This window comes from Anser anser (assembly GCF_964211835.1).
Source record: "Anser anser genome assembly, chromosome: 9".
In the NCBI taxonomy this organism is placed as follows: Eukaryota; Metazoa; Chordata; class Aves; order Anseriformes; family Anatidae; genus Anser; species Anser anser.
In genome coordinates this window covers 25,050,419-25,078,071 of record NC_139729.1, presented here as the reverse complement: position 1 = coordinate 25,078,071, position 27,653 = coordinate 25,050,419, and the positions used below count along the sequence as shown (strand labels likewise).

The 27,653-nt window shown below is 37.3% G+C and overlaps 1 long non-coding RNA gene across 1 annotated transcript in view; it reads right to left on the bottom strand.

Annotated features, from left to right (window-relative positions):
* Positions 1 to 27,653, bottom strand: part of LOC310904007 — a 136,306-nt gene that overhangs the window by 87,494 nt on the left and 21,159 nt on the right. The window contains exons 5-8 of the long non-coding RNA XR_014587977.1: positions 15,876 to 17,929; positions 13,057 to 13,177; positions 8,917 to 9,113; positions 7,135 to 7,218 (exon numbers count right to left, since the gene is read on the bottom strand). This is a non-coding gene — a long non-coding RNA (uncharacterized lncRNA). The remainder of the gene's footprint in view (positions 1 to 7,134; positions 7,219 to 8,916; positions 9,114 to 13,056; positions 13,178 to 15,875; positions 17,930 to 27,653) is intronic.

Genomic DNA, 27,653 nt, shown 5'->3' with positions numbered 1-27,653 from the left:
GTACTAATGTTTGTACAGTTTGTACAATTCCTCCTGCATGGCAATAATGCTGTAAATAGACTGGCGGTATGCATTGATTCCAGGGATCGTACTTAGAACACCTTTCCCACTGAGACTAACAAGTTTTATGGTGAGGATTCAAAGGCATTTGGACAGATTTAATTTCATGCTTTTCTCAGGGAAAGTTAAGCTTATGTCTGCGTAACCTGCTTCATTCTCATTCACACCACTTCAGTTCTTGCAATTATTGCCACAAGAATAACATTGCCAGGTTGGAGCTCCCAGTGTATTCAGCGAAATACACCACTCTCCTCTGAATACATTCATTATTTCATGTTGTGGCCTACAGTTCTCCCACAGAAAAGGAAGCTGTAATCAAGAAGCACAGGCAGAATAAAGAGCCAGAAATGAAATAATGAATACCAGAAAAGGTCAGAGAAGCCCTGCACAAAGAATAAAGAAAAGATTCAGATTCCTTCCCTCTCACCCATATTCCCCCTGTCAGGCCACCCCAAACTAGTTAAAGAAATTCACGGCTCTGGTTAGAAAACCTGGGGTCATCAAGGGTCTTCCCAACAGGTTTCTGCTTTTCCTACAATGAGCCTGACACTGGTGTTCCTGAAGTACTTTAAAAAGGGAGACAAGAACACCCACAAGACCAGAGGTGTCCATCATTAGCCCACCTCTTGTCCCATTAAAGTTGGGATCAAAACCTGTACCCTTCAAGGGTAAAGTGCCTAGAGAAGTGAAAAAGAGGGGAAAGGGGAAAAAGAGGAAAAAGGGGAAATTTCAGAACAGTTTCTATTCAGATTTGAATAAGTGGTTTCCACAAATCTGCATTCCCTTCAGGCTGGGCATGGTGAGATTTAGTTTGTGTGTTTATGTTACTTAACTAAGCAAGTTATTTTGGGTAAGTAGGAGCTAAACATATGTCTACGCTGCATTACCCCATAAGGCATTTAGCCTTGCTTTCAAATAAGTAATGCAAAAAATGTTTCTGCGGGTAGTTTTGTTCTCAGTTAGTTGCTCAGCTAGTTAGAGATTTCCTCGAATATTATGTTTTAGTTTCAGACATATGAAAGACAGGAATATAGCTGATAATTTTAAAAGCATATTTGTCTGATACAACACTAAGCACTTGGTAGTGCTTATCAATGGTTTTACCATAGGCTTTTCAGAAGGTCTTGAAAATGCCACTTAGAGTTATGTTCTTAAATGTCTTAAACAGCTAATGCAAGTTTTTTCATTATTTTGCTTTGCTACAGGACTCTTCATAGATTCCAAGAAGATAAAGTAGCTCAGTAACAAGAAGAGATAAATGAAGGGTTGTCTTGTTGCCATTTGCTAAAAACAAATGATAACTAGAGATTTTCTATTTTGATGATGTGAGTTCATCATAAAAAAATTCATTATCTTCACAACATGTACTAAATTTAACTGCATTCCCAAAAGATTAAAAGGAGGCATCAGCAAAAGAGCATCTGCTTTTTATCTTCATCATTGAGTTTGTAATCTAAGACACATGTTCACATATGAAGCTGCAGGAATGGGGACAAACTCAATTTTCCCTTAGTGAGGTGAATGGTTCCTGTTCCAGGCTATGACTAATTAATTAATGATACGCCCCACAGAATGCTGCTTGTACCCACACAGTCAATGCACATCAAGGGACTGGAAGTCTAACAGTTGGAGGGCATGGGGGAAGACAACAAAAAACCTCATCCCTTTTGGCCTTTCCATACAGCAGACCACACAAAACACGTCCTCTAGGGATTCCCCTATCCCTGTGCCTCTCAAACACAGAGACTAAGCCTCTTTCCTATTCCTTTTGCTCCAATGACCAGATGAAGGTTATTTCAGTCACTTGGAAATATTTACTATTTTAATTGATTGCTATTTAGGGATTATGATTTATTATTAACCTGGTCTGTGGCCAAGTTAAGCATTTATATGTATGAAGGTTGTTTTGCTCATTTTATTTTACCCTCTGCTCCTCCAGTTTAGGCAAATGCAGGGAAAAATGTCATTCACTAATGGCAAAATTCAGGTTCCAGTCAGCTGCAGCCTAAGCGCACTGACTCTGTACTAACTTGCCCTATGAGGTCCAGTAGTCCTGAAAAGCATTTAGACTAGCCAGCTATCTGAACAACAAACCAACAAAAAACCTGAATAGTTTTTGCCAAAGAAACTTGAACAAAAAGATTTTGTTTTGAATGAAGGCAGTGCTCTCCTTTGAGGCCTGTTTTATGACTTTAACAACAACAACAAAAAAAAAAAAGAATTCACAACGCTCCCATTTTCTATTTCTTCCTACAAAACATTTTAGATTCCCAAAAATGAGCAAATGAAATAAAAATTAATTAAACATTGGACTAAAGTGAGATTGTTGTGCATTATAAAACCCTTCCTTTGAGACAGAGGCTTCAGTCCAAAAACATTTAAGGAAAAAACCTAATTCGACAGTGTTTTCTATTAAGCTACTTATAAAATCTTTTCTGGGGAGGAAGGAAATTATAACGTTAAATGAAACTCATGGGTATAGTTTATTCATTTTATGGGAAATACAAAAAGAGCAGTAGCTCAGTCATATGCAACAGACTTTGCACTGTTCAAAATTATTCAGATGTTCTCTGAATGGAATGAGTTCAATTATTTTGGGGCAAAATGCAAAGACCTTGTACATTAGGGTTATTCACATTTATCTCTTGTTGATACTCTCAGGGACATCATCCATTACAGATTACAGGGCAAAAGCAATGACTGTGATCAGCTAGCCTGACCTCCAGCACAGCCACAGGATTTCCTTGAATTAATTCACCATACAATGCCCATTTAGCGATCTCCCTGACAAAATACACATTCGAGTACAGCTCCTAGCACATAAATGTGAAAAAGGCCCCATGCACAAGTGATGCCACCCACATATTTCTGTACATACATACACTGTGCTCAGTAAGCCTTACGGCTCAGCTGCCATCCCAGCTCTGCTCATCAGATCGCAGAAAAGAGAAAGCTCTCTAGGTCTGGAACCACTTCTGTGACCCCATCTGCAGTCCCAACTCAGTCTGTAGCTGTACACACATAATATAAACCTGAACACTGTCCAATCTTCACCTGTTCATTTATACAACTCCTAGAAGAAAGCACAGCAGAAAGACTGTCTCAGATGTTCTTAACACACGGGGCTGGAAACATTACAATGCTCTTATTTCTACCAAGAACATTAAATTCATTATTTAATGACCTCTGGAACTTAATTTTCCTGAATGTATTTTCCTGAACTTTCAGAAACAATAATTAATTGTTTACGAAATTGTAATAATTGAAAGTCATGTTAGGCAAAAATACTGGTGCAAGTCCTCTTTGTTTGTAATAAAGATTCACATCAAAGCTCTGACAGGGTTTGGATATGTATTCCCATAAAATTTCGTGGCTAATGCCAACCTTTTTTCTCCACCAGAGTTGTAGAGTAGTACCAAACTGGTACTACTCTTGGTAGAGTACCAAAGTTCTGAAAATGCCATTTGACTCAAGATTTCAAATGTCACAACAAACAACAGCAAGATTTTTTACTGAAAAGAAGCCTAATGGATACAATCCTAGCAGTGTACTAAAAGCTTATTCAATTGCCACATATCAAACCTAAATGTCAAGACTTGCCAACAAGACAGTCCAGTTAGAATAACTCTGTAAACTCAAACACTCCATCTACTCAGCTGTTATAAGACTGATTCTCTATTTCATCTATACATTTAGAAGTCAGAACTGAGCTAAATAAGGCTGTAGGATATGAGATCCTGCAACCCAATGGCATTCAGATGTCTAAAACACTAGCAGCCAGATAAACCACAAGATAGAAATCAGGATGTGGCTAGATACAGGACAAATGCAATGTAATCCTGAACTGATATGCATTAATGTCACTGTAATGAAAGCAAAATGGCTCATATAATAAAACAGGAAAACTAGTACCTGAGTGTTGTAATATAGGTGACGTTAAGAAGGCAGGCTTCTACAGTTTGGTCCTAACAAGTGCATAGTATCTCTTCATCTCCCACTGAAAGAAATTAGATTCCTGATCATCCTCCAAAGGTTCACTCAGTGGGTACAATATGGAGAGCAATAAATGGTAATGGTACTCCATATCTTGTACTGATCTGACTGTGAATCAAAAGGTTCAGTCTTCCTTCCACTTCAATGGCAAAACTCTTGCTGAATTTTGTAAGAGCAAAACTAAGCACAGAATGAATCCAAAGCTTGTAGCCCATTTAGCCTTATCATCTGCTCTACACCTGCTACGGCACGAGCAGCAGCCAGTGGCTGTCTGGTAATAATTACTTTGCCAAAGCTTCTTTGATAAATTGCAAAGATAACAGTCCCCTTTCTCAGATCCATACCAGTCAATGTTTTAGAAGGAAAAACTGGTCTCTGCATTGCTGCCTAATTACCTTGAGAGTTTGCCAACTCATTTCCCTGCACCATATATGATCCTGTTGGTTTTTCAGGCTCCACCAAAATACTCATGACACTAAAATGAAATTCAAAGCCAAATGCCAAAAAAGTATATATTTTAACTGTGTTATTTCCACAAAGAAAAGTGGGATCACTTAACATGCAACAGAAAAAATGTAACCAAATTTATATCTATACTGTTCAACAAAACACAATGGCAAGTGCTCAGGCCCGCAATGACTGCCAGGTCTAAAAAAGCAGGAAACAGCTCCACGAGTAAAGTACTCAACTGATGTACTTTACCCCAAATAAACACTGCTTTCACAACTGTTTTAGTATGTTTGCAAAGCAGTAAGGTAGCTCAGAAATGGACAACTTTTTCTCATATTGCATTGAAGAACTAGAATCTGGATATGGACAAGCCAATCCTCTTCTCATCTCTTTCCCTCCTCTTCCCAATTCTATCTCATCCCACTGTTCTGTCTACCCTAACTAGTTTCTAGTTTGGATCTCCTTGTTCAGCTGATTCCCTATTCCCTTTTATCCAATGCCAATTCTCAGTTCGTGCCTTCTTTACGCCAGTCTTCATTCCTTCATCTGTATTTAAGTGTGACAGCTCCCTACCCTGATGCCAGGGACCAACAGAAGGAACAAAAACAGCAATTTCAATGCAAGAAATGGCTTTGCTGCTCTTCCTCAGAGCCTGACAAGCAAATTGCCTTCCTTCAGCTAGGTGTCACAGGTACAGCAAAGCTCTGCTGAGCCTCTTCGATATCTCACTGGGACGTTCTCACATTAGATGGATTTTTCAGGGACTTGAGCTGATTGAAATTTAATAATCACAAATATAAGTACTGTCAAATTTCTACCCCTGTGCCAAGGTTCAAAGACCTTTACCAAAATTTTGAACTGCAAACAATAAAATCATTAGATTTAAGTTTTCTTTTTAGTATAACAATTAATTCTGTTTTTACTCCCATTCTGGAAATGACAAACAGTTCGTGTTCATATTTTCCAAAACTTCATCCTGAAGAAGAGAACCTCTCCTTTATGATAAACTCAAATGAGAAAATGTAGGCAACGTAGTTCCAGCTCCTGTTGCTAAATTAGCAAGTCAGCATAGAGGGGGCTTGCAAAAAAAAACAGCAAGAACAAATCTAGGCCAGGAGAGGTGCATTCAGGTCTTTTCTGTCTCTACAAGGGTGAAATATTGCACCCTCCATCACTGTGATTTCTTGTCTTCGTGTTATTACACAGGTATTTCAATCTCTCCCACACAGATATACATGGTACATGTATAAAAAGTCCCTCCTTTTCTTACTAGTTTTGGCTGCCACAGGTTCTCAGTGAAGAAGGAATCTGCATCCTCCACCCATCCCAAGATGAGATCTACTCCAAAGCCGTCCTATTAATTTCCTTAAGTTTCCAGTTATGACTCATCAGCTAGGCCTTACGAGCAATTTCAGAAAACACATAACAAGATATCTTTTTTACTCCCTGAAGTACATTCACTATTTTAATCTAGAGTTGTAATTGATTCCACTTTTAAAGTAAGTGATAAAACGTTCAGAGTTGCCACAGTACCACAAGATAAGCGGCCCTGCCAATATAGAAAGGAGATAGCACAACCAGTGGATGAGAAAATGATTACAAGCACATTAGAATGATCCTTTGCCACATTGATCTGTAATTTTATTTTATGTTATCTATTAATCTCTGAACTGTGTGCTTTGAATCATATCCAAGAGAATATTACCCCCGGCGATTCTTGTTCAAACTTCCTCTCAAGTCACAGGCAACATAGCAGCTTGTAATACATTTTGTTACTGTAAATACGATGGACAAAATTTGATACTGAAAAAGATAGCAGTGTAAGTGGGTGTGTTACCAGGGCTAATATTATTTCCTGTTGTGTAAGATAAGGAAGCTCAGTTTCTATCCTTTTGCAGCAAGCAAGCGTCATGTTTGGTGACAACAAACAAAAATCCCTTTAAAGATACAGACTCTACTTCCAGGGCTTAACATTGTAGTGAAGGTCAAAAGTGACAGAGACTCAGTCAGGCTCTGTCCACTGCCATCTGAATTCAAACTGAGATACTTCCACCAGACACTCAAACCCTGTGAGTTTTTATAACAATTGACAAAAGCAATTGCAGTGGGACAGGAAAGAGAAATAAGAGAAATGAACAGAACGTTCTCTAATCCTACCTAATCCATAATTGTGTCAGCTTCTGAAATGGGATGTTTCCACTTGCTTCAGCACCTGCTAGACTAGAAACCTGCCCTTTGCAGCACAGTCATAGAGCATAACTTTGCTAACCTTTATGTTCATGTATTCCATGGATCATTTGAAAAGCACTCAAAAATTAGCAATCATTTCAGCAGCTCAGAGAGGAATCAACTCTTCTTAATTATTTGTTTTCAGTGATGCAAAAATTAATTCCTTCGATGAGAAAAGTAACATGTCACAGGCACATGTGATCTAATTGCAATGTTTCCTACTGAATGACACCAATATCCAAAATCACTGTATGCATACAATGCACCAATTTCATGGAGGAAACAGTAGGTGCATTCTGGTCACGCATGCTCCAACTGTAGGATTTTAAGAAGCTTAGATTGTATAGTTGAATGAAAGGTATTCGTGTTTATACTTACATGCTTTTATGATCATTAACTCACCATAATATTTGAGACTTCTACCAACAGACCTTGTTTTGCTCTCCTTTCTCCGAGATGGATACATCCAGTTTTCTCTATTTGGAGCTGAATCACAAAAAGACGAAATGACAAGTTTAATTTGTGTCTTTCAAAATTTCTTCCTTTTCTACAATATCAGCTTCTGACTAATGAATCACAGTCTAGCAGATTATTTCTCATGAATACCAGAAGCAGAGGATTCTGTCAGCTAAATAGTAAGTACTATAGGGTTGGTTTTTTTTCTGTTTTTTCCAATATGACATCAGCATTTAGAAATTTGCATCCAGCTATGCCCTCTTACAGAGGCCAGCCCTAATGCTGATTTAAGTTTCATCCACATGGAGGAGCCCAATAACTTCACAGGACCTCAGGCCATCTGCTTTTGCAGGTCTTAGTACAAGATACTGACACAAATTAAACAGAGGTGCCGAAGACCTTAGAGATGACTATACTCCTACAAATTTAGAAAAAATAGGCACTTGTGCAATAGGTAGTACGTGTTCAAATAGAGAGAGACCACAACCTACACTCTTATTAGATCTTACTAGATATTAAGGAAGTTTTATTGGAGAGAATGCAGTAACAAATGTTGCAATCATGAAAAAGTATCTGTTGGAGTTATATCCCTTCAGACATTAAAGTCAATCAACTACAAGCCGCAGATTTGTAGGAAATGAAGTTTAATTAAGACCGGTGCTCCTGAATTTCCTTATTCCTGAACATTCCCAGCTGCTATGGAAAATTAATTAAGGCTCAAATCTTTTGGTTCTTTCTTTAGCACTTGTTGCATGGCAACATTCATTTTTATGTATGAGCTTCTTTTTCCAAATGACTTTATAATAGTCTTATCCAAAGATGAGCTGTGAAAGTCTAAAGACAGATATTTGCACATTTTGGTTTACTCTTGTTGGGTTCTTCACTCACAGGACATGAATTATTCACTGATAAGAGACTAGAAGCTCTGGTTGGTTCTAGGCATCAGAAAAATCAATCAGTCATGGCAGAGGATTTAATTGGCTTCCTCTCAACAATTTCCACAATTGTTTTTAAAGAATATCCTCTGAGGCAAGCTTTGCTGATTGAAAAATAACTGACCTTAGAAGACTGTTGTGTTCTTTGGACACTTACAATAAGATACTGCAAAGCAGATTAAAACTGCCGCTAAGAAGCATGAATGCACTGAGGCATCGAGCAGTCTAGTCCCCTTGGTTGCTCTAATAGCTACTGGATCTCTTGATCTAGGTACAGCAATCTCTGGCTTTGGCTCCTGCCACTCCTCGCACCTTCCACCAGCGGAGAGAGGGAGAGCTCCTTTTTACTGTCACCTTGGATGAAGCAAAACAGCTTCCTTCTAGTGTCACTCCTTAAATTGCTACTTAAATTTAGAGAAAGCAAATAATCTTAAGTTCTAAACAAGAGGCAGTTTCCAGGAAAATTTGCATATGTGAACTATCCCATAGGGGCTACTTTTTCTTCCACAGAATTGTAAACCAAATTCAGCACGTGATGAAACAGATTAAATTCACGCAACAGCACAGTAAGATTTAAAAATAATAATAAAATAAAAACTATATAATTTGAATTGTAAATCTTTGTAATTAATTCTAATTAAAATTATTGCCGATTTCAGTTAACGAATAAATAAAAAAAATCTCAGAGGAAGTGACTTATCTCCAGAATACGTTTGCTTTTCTTATTGAATATCCAGAATATGCCAGCGACTTAGTTCATATTATGTTAAAAACAGCTCATGAATTCTCCTACCTGTTCAACATGTGATTTCAGGTCATTTTCCTTCTTCATGTGGTCAGTGGGACTCCAGGAATTTAATTCATTTGAGACAGAACCGGGCTGAATGTGTGTACATGAATATACTAACAATATGCAGGTGACTTGTGTCAAAACTTAGCTCTGCTTTGTGTCCATCAGGTAACATTTTGTTTGCTTCAAAATCTGAAGACCTGTGGTGATGATAATGATAATTAATATTTTTTTATCTGACTAGAAATCAACTCAGACCAAACTCCAAAGATGCCCTTAGTGTAGTAGCTCTTAGAATCTCTTCCCTGCCAGCATCTACTCTGAAGGTTTAAAAATTTGACTACAATAAAAAGAGAAATTATCTGCACCATATTTTATGTCTAATAAACTACACAGGTTCATATTCCATGAATGCTAAGATTTCTGACTTTGGATTGGAGAAAGTTAACCAAAAAGTAATGGAAAAATTCAGACAAAAACCTGTATCAAGATAAATGTGAGCTAAAGTATACATTTTTGATAGTAAAGGTAACTAATAGCGAAGGATGCTGTAGACTGACTGTCTCACTTAGAAATCTTTACATTATGATTAGATATCTTTGTAAGGTTCTCGTTCACCTGTAAGATACAGAATCGATGTAGGAATCACTCAATAAATTTTGATGGGCTTCATTTAGTATGCAATGAACTATCATACCAGCAGATCTGTTAGAATTTATACATCTCCACACTTATCCTGCTATGGACCAGGAGCTACCTCAGAAAAAGAAGAAAAAAAAAAATAGTTTGTGCTTTAGCTCTGATTACTAGCAGCATGAAACCAAAATCCAGGTCTCATTATGCTCAGATTTGTGCAATGATTTTTATGCAGGGTAATAGTTAGCAGACCTCAGTCTACTGATCTGGGAAGAAATATTAAATTTAAAAGACAACCACAGATTAATAGTGTTCAGCTCTGCTGTTCATTTTGCATAGCACCACATCAACAGAAGTTTGGTACTTGATAACATGGAAAGAATTATTAAAAATATAGGCTAAGAGGATATCACAAAGCTCAGATAAAAGTAAACTTTCCTAGCAGAACATGTAAAAGCTTGGAATTTTAATTCTGGCTCTGCAACAAAAATGCTAAGGAATAACATCAAGGCAACAGAACAGTTTCATTAATGTTTTGTTCTCCTGACACAGATTCATTTCAAACTCTACTGTTTCACGACGACACCTGATATGGCTGGGGAAATGTTTTAATACCACACATTATCAAAAAGATCACAGTAACATTAAAAAATGTGTTTAGATTCTACACAAGTAATTAGTAAAATGAGAATTGAGTAACTAAAGTTAGTGATTATAATTAGGAATGGAAAAAAGATATTGTAACAATTATGAAATCAAAGCAATACATTATATTAAAAACACACTGTAGTCAAACTCCATTACCCAATTTCATAAAGTAAAAAAAAAAAAAAAAAAAAAAGTACTGATATGGTTCAATGTCTTACAATTTAATAGTTAAAACATTAGCTTGTTTTTTTTTTTTTTTTAACCAGCCTCCTAACTAGACTCAGACCAGTGCACTTTCCATGATTTATTCTCTGTTTACAAGACATTAATTAGAGGCTAAGGACCTTTTCCATGTACTTTGAAGATTTTAATAACTCTGACCATACTACCCTTAAATTTTAAAGCTGTACCAAATCTTCCCTTACCTATATGCCCAAAATACATTTCAGACTTCAGGAGAACATTGCATTCTTGATGTCTGGGAACTCATGAACATCAATACCAGAAATACAATTTTATACATAAAACCCATAGTATTTCAAGGCAAAATAGATTTCAAAGAGCAATGAAGAAATTCAGAATGATATACAGTGACAGAGCAATGAAGCAAATCACTAGATCTCCATGTCTCATTTTTTGATACTAGCTTTGCCACCTCATTCTTTATAAAATATATATCATTCAATTTATGTTTTTTAATACAAAATACTAAGATTTCAGCTTAGTTTGGGAATGGGAAAAATGTTCATTCTCTCCCTCAGCACAGTAAACACCCACAAGTTATGTCTGCACTTAAAAGTGGCGTGGACAACAGGAGAATGAAAGAGGTGCTGAGGACCCAGCACCCATGCTATTGCACAGGAATATATACATAGGAATATATCCATATATAATATATATGGATATATTTCATATATCCATGCAGTTGCACCCATGATTTCCTCACTGATAAGAACCTACCAGAATCTGGAGGACTTTAGACCAATCTCTCATGAAAGCCAAAAGGAAAAACACCCCAAAAAATATAACAAATAAACTGCTAAATTAATAAATTTATTCTATTCTCCTCTTATGAGCAGGTCTTTTTTTTTTTAATGTTAATATTTTTGCCTTGATCAAAACAACAGGGATTTTCACTTTGCATGATCACTATCTCCCTGTAAAATAATGTTTCCTTAATGTTTGAGTGATCACAAATTGCTTGCATTAACAAAATTGCTGTATCCAGAAGACAGAGGAACAGCTAGTCTCTCTCTTCTAGGGAAATTCTTATTCAAAAAGAAAAATTATACTTGAAACTGCCACCGTAGCATTGCAATCTGTTAGTGTGTGTTAGTAGCAACTAGCCCATTCCCAAAAGGAGATGGGCTTAAAATGGAAAATTCAGACCTCAATGTCTAATTTTGCAAAAGGTAGGCTTGCAGATCCAGTGTGTGCTTAAACTCCCTGACATTAAAAGATCATTTGAAGATTTGAATCCAATTTCAGTTCCATAAGAAAATTTGAGGATGTTCAGACAAAAGTTGCTCTAACTTAAGATGATTCACTACAATGCTTTCCCATTAGTTTTTCACAATATTTCGGGGTGTTACGAAAACTGAAAATAGCCCTGCAGAGAAGGTGTGCACAATTATATTATGTGACCTCTTTTCGTCTTGCTGAAGTTTTAAATGTTCAGGAATCTGCTCTCTGCTGGTCTCTGGCAGAGAATTTGTCACAGTACCAAGGAAATCCAACTATTTTCTTTCAAACAATTTTTACTTTTGCCATTCCTGTTAGTCTAGAATAATAAAGGAATTTAATTTTGTATTTATGTGTACAGAATACATGGAAACAAAAAATACCAGTGTATCCATATTCAAACATTCAAATCAAGTGTGAACAAAATCTCCTGCTGGGAATACTTTTTTTTTTTTTTAATTTAATTTCTTTGTTTTTGAACCAATTCACCCCTTCTGCAGCATCTCCATAGTTTTCAAAGTGACATGGAAACAAGTCCAGAAGTACTGAACTGGCATTGCACTCAAACCCAGAGAATGTAGTACTCATCTATCATTTATAGCAACATAGCGAGAGCAGCTGTGAATGCCATGCTAACAGTTTGCTTAGGATGATGCAGTGCAATTGGAGAGGCATACCTAGGATACGTTACCCTCATAATAATGCAAGGAGACAGAGAGCTATCTGGTGTGCAAGTAATTTATGGTGGCACACAGTTTAAAGCACTGGTTACCAAGAAGGTAGGTGATTTGTATTATCCTGTGGATAACAACTATTACAGAATAGCCTAGTATTTGTAAAATTCATAGAAGAGCATGGCATATGCCAAGGCAATTATTTTGTGTTAGCCAGTACACAGAAAGCCAGGAAGGCATTAATTTGGAGATGATTAGAACCTGCTGTTTCCATTGTGAATAATTTATCTATTGAATGTAGCAGTCAGTTACTGATCATTTACAAATGGAAAATACTGATTGTTATTTGTTGTTGTTATTTTTTAATTTGTGTATCATCACTGTCCTTGTTTTTCAGATTTCTAACTCGAGTACCATAGAAACCACTGTGTTGATCAGGGTAGGGCACATCTCAGATTTCTTCATCACGTGGCTCTGACAAGGCAAGTCATAGCTTTGTGCCTCGTTACAGTGCCATTGTGGGATCATGCTGAAAACAAGTCAACTGCAACAGCACACAGCCACTGAAATATTTTCACAGGAATCTATAAATTAAAGTGGATGGGAAAGTAGTGTGGATGAGAAAGATATACTGATAAATAACCAATAAATTTATAAGTAAATATCGATACATTAATAAATATTGATTAATGAAATTGCATTAACACAATTTAATAACACTTACCCAATACTAATGCACTCTTCATATTATACGCAACTTGATTTTTCATAAAATCCTTTTCAAGTAGAAGCCTTCCAGTCTCTTCTATGCAATATGAGCTGTTTCACACACCTCAATGACTGCCCTGCAACCAAACAAAATAAGTTAGAACTTTTGTCTACTATTTCTGTCCACTTCATTCTGATAAGTCACTGTAAGAGTTTTTATAGAAAAAGTAATTTCTGAAAAAGTGTAATGAATGTAATATCCATGGGGTGAACCTACAGACCATGTTCAAAGAAGCATAAAATTATCTGCTTATGAAGGTCGATTAGTTTTGACATTAATTTTGGTAGCATAAGTTAAACTATTTTTTCCTACATTAGTAACAATAAAGCAAGGTCCAGAAAAACTACATGAATATTTTCATATTACCAAAACATTTTCATAATTCTTTTAGTTTACAAGTAAACTAAAACTTTTTTTTTTTTTTTTTTTTAACTTCAAACAATGTCTATGCACTTACACATTCCTGTTGCTGAGAATGTGCTTGATTATATTACGGGAGTAAAACTAATAGCTATCTAGAAGAAATGCCTAAGAAATTGATGGAAATTATAAGTTAATTTGAAGCAAGCATTGAAAACCATAATGAAACTGCATTTCAAATTAATTATACTTCTTTATCACAACAGCAGATATGCTGCATATCTAAACACAACAAAATACAACAAAAAAAAATCTGAGGTAAAAAGAATTAAAGACTTGCATGGAAGTTAAACAATTTATCTTTCTGCATGAGAATTTCATTTTCTACTTTAAAAAATATGACTTGCCAAACAATTCCAGCAATAACTGGAAACAGACCAATTTCCAGAAATGAATGTTTTATATTTTCATTAACGTTAATTAAAAAATCAATTGGCCTTGAAAATACTGAAGAAACTACCTGCACCCCCCACCTCCTCACTATATTCTATAGATATTTTTAAGCAAACCAAATTTTCTGTTCTGAGAGAAGGCTGCAGAAAGTAGCATTAGTAAATATGGTGAGAAGGTGATCAAGAATTCCCATTATTCCTTGAAATGCCACAACTGAAGGGTTCTTACGCTTGTGTTAATAATAACTTCTCTTTTCACATATGTTGTCACCTCTGAAGTCATCTAACCTAAAAAGTTAATTGTAGCAAAAATGAAAGTCTAGAGCAGTTGTGTCTCCTAGCCACATCAGGAACAACAACAACAAAAATTATTTAGTCTCCTACACTTTACCTGGCCTTTCATTTTGGAATACAAGGACTCAGTTTGTAGTTGCCAATATGTGAATCTTTATTGCCATATGTGATATCCCACAGTACCACAGAGGTAGGCCTGCTGCTGAAGTATCAGAAAAAAATGTACCTCAGCCCCACGTCATTCTCTCATTCAAACTGCACGTGGCTTATGAGATAGCAATTGAAATAAACCCCTAGGAACCTCTAAGGTAGAGAACGATGAGACTTACAAGAAAAATAAAAATGCATGTCTCATATAGGTATACTATCCTAACCCTCTGTTTTTACTCAAATAGCAAACTAAATCTAGTAAATTTTGAACAGCCTGAGAAGTACATCTACTTGGAAAAGTTTATTTTTACATATCTATGGCTTCTTTCAGCTTTGGGGAAATTCAAACATCTGGTTATTCTGGCCAAGGTATTCACCATCCTGCTGTTAAGCAAGTGCTCAAGACAATGGCCTACGGTTTTTCGCTATACATCCTCCTGCTAGCTGAAAAAAAAGAGCCAAACTACAGGTTAGCCTTCTCTCCTCCTTTGTGCAAGCACTGGTTTCAATGCATTCCTGTGCTATTATTAGGTTGCCCTGCTTCATACTGAAAGTCCTCCCACGGTTCCCAGCAGGATGCCAGTTGCTGGCAAGCGCCAAGAGCCTGAAGGCTGTGCATCTGTTCAGAGACTGACAGGTAGCACAGCAAGTTAAAAAGCCTATAAATTTGCAGCAGGAGGCTTAACAGAGACAAATAAAACCCCTGCTTCACTTTGTTTTTCAAGCACCAGGTCACGTTACGCCACTGTTTTCTTGCAGGGAGCTGTTTCCCATCCGGGCGCATCCCCACCGGCTCCCGGGGGATGCTGAGCAGCTCAGATCAGCGTGCCCCCTGGCAGGTGCTGCGCCAGCTCACATCGGCCCTCTTTGGAACACGACTGCTGTAGAAGATGGTGGGTGTCAAGTTTTGTCTCCCAGGCACTGATTTTTCTAAAAATGTCTTAGTATTGCCTTGACTGTCTGCAAGCCGAACCTGCAGTACGGGGCTCACGCCAGTATTTTTCCACCGAACGAGTGGGCTCGGTCCACGGGCCAGTGATTCCAGTGGTATGAACAGCCCTAACTCAGCTGCTGAAGTCACTGACACCACACCGGCTAGCAGTAGGTATGGACCTGGTGCAATTTTTCACTCAAGCCCATACACAACAAAAGCAAAGTAATTGCAAGAGGACCAGTAAATTGTTTCAGCGCAAAGTTTCAGTATCTTCAGGAGAAGGAATATTTTACTTCTGTCTTCTATGTTATGAGGTGACATTAAATTCACATTAAGAAGAATAGCGCAGATGATGGAAAGGTTAGAAAAATTAAATAGAATTATGGTTACTGACATCATTCAAAAACACCAGCTTGCCATTATGCCTAGATCTACAGACTTAGTGCTTACTAGGTGGGAAACAGAAGGTCCCCAGTTTCTTTCCACATAACACAGAAGGCCAGACATAATCCTCAGCACAGCACCAAGGCCTGAATTCTCTTCTTTTTTCCTCCTATTCTTCTTACCCATTAAACTGTCCTTACCTCAACCCACAAGTTCTTGCATTTTTCTTTTCAGTTTCCTTCCCCATCCCACGAAAGATAAGGGGGTGAGCAAATGGCTGTGTGGTTCTTAGACGCCTCCCATATTAAATCACAATAACTATGAAGAACAAAGAATTTTGGTTAAATGAGGAAGCTGAACACAGTTATGCCACTGATTTAAATAGTCTTCCATATAATCAATATATTACATTTTGGCTCCACATAAACAGATGCTAGTATTATAAAGATGTCAGCATACATTTTAGCTAACACTTTTTAAGCTCAAGACACATAAGATTTTTGTTGAAGGAAACAAAAAAATACTCAGTTTCCATGGATTATAGAGTTCTCTCAATTCAAGTCTCCTACCTGTGGAAACCATACATCAACTTATCAAAAATCAACTTAAAAAGGAATAAAAGCAGAAAATAGTTTACAAGGAAAAAACCGAACAAGGAAAAAAATATATCCTCAATATGTCAAAATTTTAATTGAACCAACCTGTGTCTCATTAACTTTCATTTTGCATGGTACATTAGGGAAAACACTGTTTTGAAGAATTATCTAATTCTGTTCTACCTTGCCCCTTGCTGCTAGGCTTTTGGGGGTAGGAGAGCAAAGGCTGTGAGTCTTTAACACTAAATACAGATAACATGCCCAGAATAATGATCTCCAGCAAATTTATTTTTATTATAATTTTAATGATTTTTTTTGGCTAAAAACTTCATGGATATTTCCTATTCAAAACTATCTCAAAAAATTCTCATTTTAAACTGACCAAAAATAGAAAAAGTTAAACTCAGCACTTAGACTTCAAAAATCAACATCCCACTGAGACGAATGATGATAATTCATATTTATTTTAGAGCTATTATTTCTACCATGTGGAGATGGAAATCTTGTATGTATTGAGGAGATGTTTCTAGATTCCTTATGGGCACTGTTTTCTGTTCCGTCTACTCTACTGTTAACAACATCTGGACAAAAAGTACCTGAAGACCACCTGTTGCCCTCTCTGTTTAAAGCAGTATTTCATTCTCATTTCAAAGAAGACCAAGTAAGATAGAGCTGAGAACATAAGTGGTAGCTCATTGCCCTGTGATTAATGGGACAAAAAAAAAAATTGCTCTCACAAAAGCAAAGACTATCAATTAGTGTATTTGAAGTACACCTCCCAACTCTAACTCATACAGCTGTCAAAAACACATTGGGTGTTACTGCTAACTTATTCGGTCATTTGTCTCTCATGAATTCAGCCTTTGTTGAAAGAATATTTTCAGACACTGTGTTATATACACTGCCTATCATACTCACTTTGTGTGATAAACTCAATACAGAGCAGTTACAAATATTAAGCTATTATATTATATTCCTAACTCATTTTTTCAGACTGATGGACACCAATTGTTTGGATATCTTTAGAGTCTGGGATCTGAGCAAACTGAAGGAAGCAAGGAGAGGGAGAAAATGGAAACATCTAAGCAACACCTTTTCTCTGCCCTTCCCTAAAGACATGGGGAAATGCTATTAATAACAAAAAGATCCAGCTTCAGGGTGTTACATAACTGACATAGATCTACAGCTTGGCTTGGCTGGGACTATTCTACTGCAGAATCAACTCTATGTAACGAGAACAGACAGGAAAATTTTCATGCAAAGCAGCAGAAATCCAGACACTGTTGCTAAAAAAAAAAAAGCTACTACAATAAAAAATCTTGAACAGTTCTAAGGTGCATTGTATGAAATTGCTATGAAAAGTTGAATACTATTATAATGTTCCAAGACGGGAAAAGTAAATGTATACGTTTAAAGGAGTGGATGTTGCCATTGCGAAGGTTGCCAGTTTGCACATATGACAAAAATGGGCTATGCTGTACCCACACCTGTTTTAACTCACGGAATGTCCCTTTCCTAATCACACATTTTGAATCAACAAATGCAGGATAATTACCTGGTCTGTGAAGAAATGGAGCAGTGGGCAAGTATCAAAGTCATTATATGGGCACTTCCCAAACACTTTGTCCACGTTCTTACACCACAAATCAATTCATAGGCTGCAGAGGCAGATGGATAGTTATAATCACCTAATTGACCACTTGCACAACAGAGGGTGAAGAACTTCAAATGAGAATTTGTGCAGGCTCATAGCTGCTCTTCAACAGATAATTCATATTTAGAATGTTAGCCAGTATGGACAAATCTCAACTAGTAAACACTTGAGAAAGTTCCAGGGGAAAGGAAAAAAAGAAAAAAAAAAAGTACAAGAAAAGGCAATATTTCATTCTGCTTATGTTTTTGTAAATGTTTTCTCAACTCTACATTCTAAACCTAGCACTGAGTGCGCCAGTATGAAATAAGTGCCTTCAGGTCAGTATGGTGCTAATGCTTAGGGCAGAAGGGGACAATGAACTACTTCGGCCTTCAGGGTAGGGTTTGGTCAGAGCCACCAGATGAGGCTGGGAGAGTCCCTCAGGATGGATTCAAGTCTGAAGCTGAGGTAGGACTGCAACATTTACAGCTCCGTATAAATTACCACACCACCTCCACTTCCCTGCCCTGAACCTAAAGAAAACCAAACAAACAAACCCTAAACCTCCCTAAATAAATTTCTCTTACCTATGCTCAGGAGAGATTGATTCTCAAACTGCTGCATAATTTAAAATGGACTTAAATTTTTTTTCCAATTCCATTGGGCAGGCTTTGAACCTTTATTAAAATGGTTTGAGCTCCCCCCGGTGCTCCCCACCCCCTCAGCTCCAAAGGTACAAATTAATGTTTTTTTAATTAATAAGAAAATGCTACTGCCTTTTTTTTTTTTTTTTTTTAATGTGATGCTGCAGTGTGGTTATGAGGACTCAGTCTTGAATGATTTCAGGTCATCCTTTTTCCATTTAACTATTATGCATTAACTTACATTTATTTGTTCCGTATTATTTCCATAAGAAAAATACTTCATCATCATCAACAACATGCAGTACTCATGCTGCAGATTTCAGCCAGATGTTAGTATACAGGAACTGGTGATTGCCAACATGACAGACAGTGCTTTCTGAAGCATCTTCAGAAAGTTAAATATAAGCGGTTATTTGCAGTTTACACCTGCAAAACTTAGCAATGCACTCATGCCACCTATTGGCAAATTACATATGACTCACAGCTGAGTACAGTTTTCTGATGAGCACAGGCTAAATATTTTAACTATGAAGTAGTGTGTTCATAATTGATAATAAATATACATATATACAAAGAAATAAAAGAAATAAAAAAGCTAATGATCCGCTTTTACTTACAGAATTTGAATTCCATGGGCAATGTCCCTAACCTTTGAATAAATATTTCATTGGCTATCAGAAAGACTTATGTAGAAATAAGATCATAAAAAGTGTTACCAGTGTTGTTCACCAACACTTCGCAGAAAATATAGCATCAAACTTCTTTTCATCCATTGTGGAAAGATATGAGACAGGCAAGTTATAAGTTATGCAGCTACAAATATCACCAGAAGAGCAGCATGATGGCTTTTTTTTATTCTGAAAATATTCCACATTGTTAAGCAGCACATCTTGGAATAACTTGTTTAACTTTATTTGCCCCTATGCACCAGAACAAACACATGAAAAAAATAATAATAAAAAATAAAAATAAAAATGAGAGGGGGAGGAAGGTGGATGGAAAAAAAATAAATTAAGACAAACAAATAAAACCCCACACTCATAAATTTGGAGTTCCAAAACAGCTTCCAATAAAGCCAGGAAAGTCCACAGTGACTCTTCCAGGATTTAGAAAACATTCTCCTGAGTCAAAAATCTCTTTTTCAGTTTCCTCTTAGCAAAAAAATTGATATGTCAGCTATGGGTAGAAGCACAGCTTAAATGATACTCAGGTCGTTTTGCTTATTCCAAATATTTACATTTTCAAAACAGTTCAAGAGAATATGGATTCACAGACACATTTTTATAAACTTGTCGAATATAGCTGGGTTCTCCAATCAATAGAGTGTCTCTCTGAACAGTTTCAAAATGCAGTGTCTAGTCAGCTTTGGGAGTACTGCCATTAAAATGGCAATAGAGAACGCTACAGGAAATATTTACTGCCATCAGCAGAGCAACAGATATGCTTTCATTACCTAATGTTAGAAACTGAGAACATTTGTTTCCTCTAAGGGAAAGGACCTGTTTCCAGTCCAAAAGGTTGTTATAAGAATGCAACGTATTTATGCGCATGTCTTTTATGAAAATACCATGTATTTTCAAAAAATACCATGTGACTGGGAGTATGTCACATCTATGTATTTTTTCTCATTTTCACTGAAAATTGAAGTGAAGCTGGCTTAAAACCTAATGCTGTGTGTAGCTGGCTTCACTCTCAGTTCTTTTCATCTTCAATAGAAGCATTTCCTTCTGCATAGGATGGTCACCCATTTAATTACATGGTAGAGAGAGAAAAAAAAAAAAGAAAAAAAAGGAAAGGAAAACTCAGCTGTGGAGATAAATCTCAATAGAAATGTAATGAATACTCCTGCCAAGAATCATTTACAAAACTTGCTATTCAATGCTAACCATCAGAAGTGGGACATCCACAAATCCATCTGTGAATCTGGAGATAAGGAGCTGTTATTCAGTACCCAAAGCAGTTTGCTGCTGGCCAGCAGTAAAATCCACCGCTTCAAATTAGCAGTAGCAAGATATACGATAGCATTTTGAACTGCAACAATTACAGTCCCCTAAGCTAGTGAACTCACTGCCTCTGGGCCCTTAGATCTGCCCTCCTTTGTGAGCTTAATATCATTCATTAGGTGCAGAGTGGAGAAAGGCAGAAACTGGGGCACAGACCCAGCCATCCTGATGCTATTATTCAATTAACACCAAGAGTGCAAGCCCAACAGAGTTACAAAAATACTCGGTGAGATAAGTATCTGCAGGCTCTGCTTCATAGCTGGTTTTTCACTTTTGTAAGTGGTAAGTTAAGACAAGACAGACCAAAAAAAAAAAAAAAAGAGAGAATCCAGACTGATAACCATGTATTAAAATATTTATAGGATGAGACCACAGAAGAGAATTCTAATTACGAACTTTGGAGAAAAGGACAGAAGCACTAGCCTTTTTCTATTTTTTCCTCTCTCAGCCAACAGGTGCTTGTCTACATGTCTACAACTACACCCGACTGCAGAATACTCCAGGTATTCCGTGGTCTTTTCTAGGACTTCCAGATCCCTAGGGCTTAGGGAAAGAAGGAAAGAGAAAAGCGATTCTCATTCCAGCTGAAGATATTTGAAGACTCTTTTGTTTCTGTTAAAGCTGCTGTCAGCTGCCTGGTGAGAGTGGACCTGACGTACCTTACTTCTAGCCAAATTTCAAGCCAACCAAAACGCAACCCTTGTGACTTCCTTAGGGATTGCACTGAGATAATGCATGTCTTTGGACAGTGCCACCTCACCTTGTGTGGCAATGCAACCATTCACTTTTCATTATTCTATCATTACTATTACTCTATTCATATATTTTTCCTACCCAGTCGAAAAACAATTAGAAAAACAAATAAATTAAGATCAATGTAGAGTTGCTTCAGCCAGTCCTTTGAAAACTTTGAAAAACTCTGTACTGATGAAGAAAGCATGCTAAGCCTAAAATTCTGTGTTTATGTTTTGGCATTAATATAAGATCTCGGCGCTGTACAGCTCTCACCTACAAAAGAGAGGTTTTGTTTTGTTTTTTATGAGACTGCAAACATTCAGGTAACGGATTCAACATTTACTGCCCTGGATTCGGTACCATCTGCCCACTCCAGCAAGTACTCCGGTTTTTCTTCAGAGAGTACCTCCCAACGCTTTTCCTGCTCTCTAGTCTCCAAAAATCAGTCTCTGCTGACTCTACCCTTCATTTTGTATGCAAATTTCTTTTGTATGTTGGAACGGGACATATGGCAAATTTAAACTCTTGTTTTCTGCTGCTCTGAACTGACCGAGCACTACTTTATTTGCCCAACATCATTCTTGACTACCAGGTGACTAGCACTGGCTGCTATAAAAGTTCTGTTCTTTTCTAATCATCCTCTGTTTCAGTCTCTAAACTTTCCGGCATTTTCTACATAGCACAGCTTGGAACAAGAGAGAGTCAAGAGCAATGGTCTGGCCAGTTCACAAGAAGGCTGAAGACAAACACAAGGACTGGCACTAGGAAGAGGAGCAGAACCACGCCTGTTCTTTGGACACTGAGACACGCAGATAGACAAAAATACACACTGAAATGCTGTTACGGCAAGGGTTCCAGGGAGAAAATCCTTTCAGAATTATTTGCATTCCATGAGGGAAATGAGAGCTGAGGTGGCTGCTGCAGACTGAGAAGTGCTTCTCTGAACTGGGCCCCTGCCGCATCCCAGCTGCACAAAGGCATCCAAAACCAACATCAAAAGCAAATTTTGTGTACCCTTCTAACAGCTTGGTTTAGAAACCTCAGTTTACAAATCTCCGTGTGAATTCTCCCTGCTCTCATTCTCGTAAGAGGGAGAAAGCAGGAGAATGGCTGTGACCAAAGATCCATCTAATCGGTCATCCTGTCTGCAACTGGAAGCCAGGAGGAGGTGGATAGTGGAAATTAAGGCATAACACAGACATACGGGGCAAACATCTTGAGGGGAAGTATCAGCTCTCTGCAGATCGTGGTCCATTCTGAGCCAGACAGAGTATCCTCATACGTAAACAAACCTCAGCAGTGAGCTGCCCAGCCAGACCCAGGCAGACGTTTTTACTCTTCCATCCACTCACTGACTTGACCTGCCGCTATTTATGCGATGAGAAAGCAAACGGAAGCATAAACATTAAAAGAACTATAAAAAGAAAATCACTCATCCACCGCGCACATACAAATGCACAGCTTGATAGAGATTGAGTCGTTCCTCTCTTTTTGACCCTCCACACAAAATCACAGCCTTCAGACTTCTGTCAGGGGGCACCACTACTGTATTTCAGCTGCAGCTGAAGACAGGGAAGCAGCAACCCTTACCACATTTCAAGAAAACAGGCCCTTCCATTGACCCAAACATTCTGTATGTATTATGATCTGCTGTATGTAACGCTGCCACACATCTCAGAAACTAAACTGTTTGGTACAGTAATGTTCAGAATCAGCAAACAAATGTCTCCTCTCCCCACCCACGCATCCCTCAAATGCTCTCCGGCTCTGTAATCCATAATATAGTTGAGTTCAGTCTCGTCTCATCCCACATCTAGAATAAATCCTTCTGAAATGTAAGTAGAAATCATGAGGGATCACACATGGCTCTGGAACTTAGAGAAAAGCTTACGTGCTGAGTGATGTGATAGGGATCGACATCATCAAAGCTGCAGACAAAATTAGATTCTGCTGCCTGATACACAGGACTGATGGTTACCTTGGCAAGATATTCTCTGAAATTTATGATCATGTACTGCAGGGCTAAACTGAGGAGAAAATGCTTGCTGCCAGTGCAGCGGTTTGTGTGTAATTTAATAAACAGTAGCTCTCTAAAGGCAAATACAGGGTGCATCAACCTTCCCAGCAACAGTGAGTTTCACCTTTCCTAGGTAGGATATGAGCAATATTTTAAAACTAATCCAAGCAGGCTCTCAGGAGAACAAGTAGTATTCAAATGTAATCAAGGCAATATGAAATTGTCTCTGTGGTAACTATTGGCACCTACTCATAATGTATTGCTCAAATGTGCTAACAGATGCACTGATTTTTGTCTTTTAGGCAGATTAAGATGCCTGCTCTAAAAATACAAGAGCGCCTTTAGATTAATGTGATAGTTCTTTAAAATTAATTTTTACTGTGTTGGGTGAAAAAGTTGTGTGTGATGACGCAAAACCATTCAGATCGCCGGCCTCCAGAGTGGCATTTAAGAGGTAATATTGCTGAGCAAATATATGCCCACTCATGCAGTGCCATCCAGCATACTCCATAAATTAAAATTAATTAAACTGAAGCATCATCTTTGATGGGAACAGAATTTGCATCTGCGAATTTAATAATGAGTAACTGTGTAATATTTTTATCAAACACCACTAATTCTATTAATCTTTAATTGACCTGTGGCACCTTAATTTCAAATTCCTCATACTTCTTAAAGGGAAAACTGAAAATGTACAAAACTGCTTTAAAAACTAATAGTAAGGGAAACTGTATATTTTTGATCAGATGTGACTCAATGCTGCAGAGCTAATCAGGGGATTTCCTATCTGTTTTCTAGGAATCCAATTTCTCTAAATTTAGTCCAGTAAAAGTGAGACCAAATGTTACTAATATTTATCAGTGTTAGTATTTTCCTGGCAAAACCACACTGACTTCAAGATACTTAAAGTATGACGATACAATAGAGCAGATAAATGTAGCAGCCTTTAGCTAGATAATTTTATATGTGGATAGAAAGATGAAATAAAATTTTGCACCATTAAATGACCTGAAAAGTGACAGGAAAGATTAAAATAAAGAAAGCAACAATTTGTTTTCTTGCCAAGAGCATGGCTTTCAGAAAGAATCAGAGGTTAATGCCCAGAGGAGGGGAAGAAGGGAATGCCTGGAGGAAAGTAATGGGAGGGTGAGTCTGTGGTAGGAAATTCAGCAGCAATACCACTTGCATCAGCTGAAGAGGTCGGCATCCTCTTCCCTTTCCAAATGTGACTCACCATCCTGCGCTGTGCTGGTGAATGTATGTGTGCAGCTGCATAGCCAGCCACACCAGGAGCCTCTCTGACTATAAAATAATTAGGAGAAGAGGATATTTTATAAAGGATGGGAATAGATCATTTGGATACAATCAGGAAAAAAAGGAAAAGAAAGGGGAACGGGGGAAAGATTAAAGTCTTGTAGTCATCACAATGTGAATGTCAATACAGAATTGACAAAAATGTGGAACCTTAAATTATTATAGAAGTGAAATTCAGAGTTTTGCAGTAATTTCTGAGGAGTTTTACTAATTTCTTCCTATTTACAAGGGCAAAAAAGACAGAAAATGGGTGAACTAAGTAGAGAATATGCATGCCTTGGCTCACAGGGCAAAAATTGCCACACAGCAGATGACCATGGAGTTACTCTTGCACTTCAGAGTTACACACAGAGCATAGACTATAGCTTGGGGGGACAGATTACTTTTTATTGCCATCTGTTTAAGTGAAGGCAGGTGTTTTTCTTCCCTTCCACCTTTTATTAGACTATTGAATTTTATGTGACTACTTTACTGCAATTAAAAGGTACATTTCTCACCCCAGTATAACCTCCATCTCATTACATCCACTCCTCCAACAGCCTTTAGTTTAAACATCAACTCATTCACCTATCAGGAAGAACAAACAGAGGACTTAGCTCCTTTCTGGTTGTGTTCACAGAATATACTTGCACTGAACTGCTCTGGTTGCAGCAATTTTCTTGATGGTTGCTGCATGGAGTCTACTCTGTTCATCATTTCTTTTCAGATGACACTTCCTGTCTCCAGTGCTATTTTCAGTTTCTTTTAAACTGCAAGCCTTGATATTTATGAATAATACCTCTAATAATGCCTCTGGGTAACCAAAAGATTTCCATTAATTATCTCAGTAAGAACTGAAGAAAGGAGAGCAAATATATTATCTGAACGGAACCACGCTATCAAAAAGGCCTCCCCACAACTGCAATTTCAAAAAGGTCTTACAAAAAGCCTAGCAAAATTAATTTTAGACAGAGTTTAAAAAGAGAGAGAGGATAGATGGAAAAGCAGAGAATAGCTTCTGTTACTAAGGTATTTATGCGACCTTATTCTTCTTTTTTGTTGAGAGCATTTAGACAGCCATTGCTTTTCAATTTTTGTAATTCTCCATTATTTCAGCGTGTAAAATTTTAAAGAAAGAACAGGGTCTTGTTTCCATAAGCTATTTCACAGAGCTCTCTTGGCAGTCACACATTGTGAAATAACTTGTAACAACAATTGTATTAACTGAAACTATAGAAAAAAAAATCAAAACCAACAACCGAATCAGATCTTTTGAGTCACCTAGTTCACAGGTGCTGCCAACACAACAGACAATAAATAAAGCAATGCCAGAAGCTGGATATCTCTCTCACTGAGGTTACCAATAATAAAGGTCTGATAAAGGTCTGTGCTCAACTTTAACAGAGCTGAGTTGCTCTAAATACATGCATAATGGATTAACAGAAATACTGTTCCAACATGTCATAGTCTTTGACAGAATTAAAGAAAATATTGTTTTGTGCATAAATATTTATCTTCCGCACAATACTTTCCATCCAGCATCTCTAAAAACTCTAGAAAAGTTAAGAAGCAATAATATTTTTCAGCTAATTTAATGAGCATTATTTTAATAACTGGGGGTATATATTAATTGAATTTCTGACTGAAAAAAAGGATTCTCGAACACTTTAATAAAGTGTTTTCAATTGTCATGTGTTGGATATTTCATATTCTTTTGAAAGAAGAAGAGAATGCACTTAGTTTGAGAGCATACAAAAATAATAATATCCCTTTTATCTTTCCAGCATTTCATTTTTTCTCCCCACTAATATGATTTAGAAACAAAGCAGATTTAAAAGAAAGCCAGTACACGTCTTAAAGATTACTTTGATAATGCTAATATGCCCTTTAAAACTGGGTCCAGCTGGGAAATTGAAAGGGTGACAAGTGGAACCAACTTGTATTAGGTTGGCATGATACCAGTCACTGGCATGGCCTAAATGACAGTTACAGCATCTGGAAAGTGTTTGATAAGGAAATCCTGTTACAGTGCAGTGCTAGATTTATTTATTTATTTATTTATTTGGTTTTCCTTCTTAAATTACAACTTAGAGGAGTTTTGTTTTGCCATTTCTTCATTTCTGACAAAAATAGTGTTGTTGCTATTTTTTTCTAATGATTTTTTTTTTTTTTGATTTAAGCGTGTCTAAAAATAGCTTTCAGCACTTCTTTTTGGTAAAAAGGAATTTTTACGTAGACTAATCTGATCAAAGGCATCCTGGGCATCCTTCCACTCAGAAGTTTAAAATTTATGATAGCAGTTTACGGGGTACTTTCCTATGGAGGTAAAGAGAGAGTGTAAGCTCTTTAGATGCCCTATGACCTTGATCTCTTCAGTTTCACTGGAGGCAGTCCCAGGGGAAGGATCCTACCATAGCGGCACTGTCTGCAGGTGTTTTATAAAGAAAGCAACCAGGACAGAGTTACTGCATGGAAATCTCATTCTCGGGTGCAGACACGCTCTTGAAATACAAGATGGCGAAGTGATCAGCCGAAGACTAGATGGCTTAAGAAAAGGACCAAGTTCAGAGTAACTTGTCAAAGCACTATATTCAGCTTATTCACTTCTATGATTTTCCCAAATACAATTTTTTCTTTGCCTTAATTAATTAATTAAGCTGCCCTATAAGTTTACAGGCCTCATGAACCTGGTATGGCTGTCACAACTTTGTCAAAATAGGTGGGGCATTTAAAACAGTTCTCCTGTCACTGACATTTATATTCCTGATGAATAAACACAGTCCCTGTCACTCATGACTTTCACAAGTATTTCCTGATTCTGAATTATATCATGCTGCCAATAAAATGCTCAGGACAGATTACCTGAAAACAAATTCACAGCATTTATCCTTTTTCACCATTCTACATGCTGGCTAATGAAAATGAACATCCAAGGCTGAAACACTCCAAATAGAAAAGAAATAGGTAAGCCATTGCAACGCGTATCAAAGAGCAGATATTGGGGCTTACTTCATCATTGAGGGTGACTGAATTAACAAGAAGCAAAAAAAAAAAAAA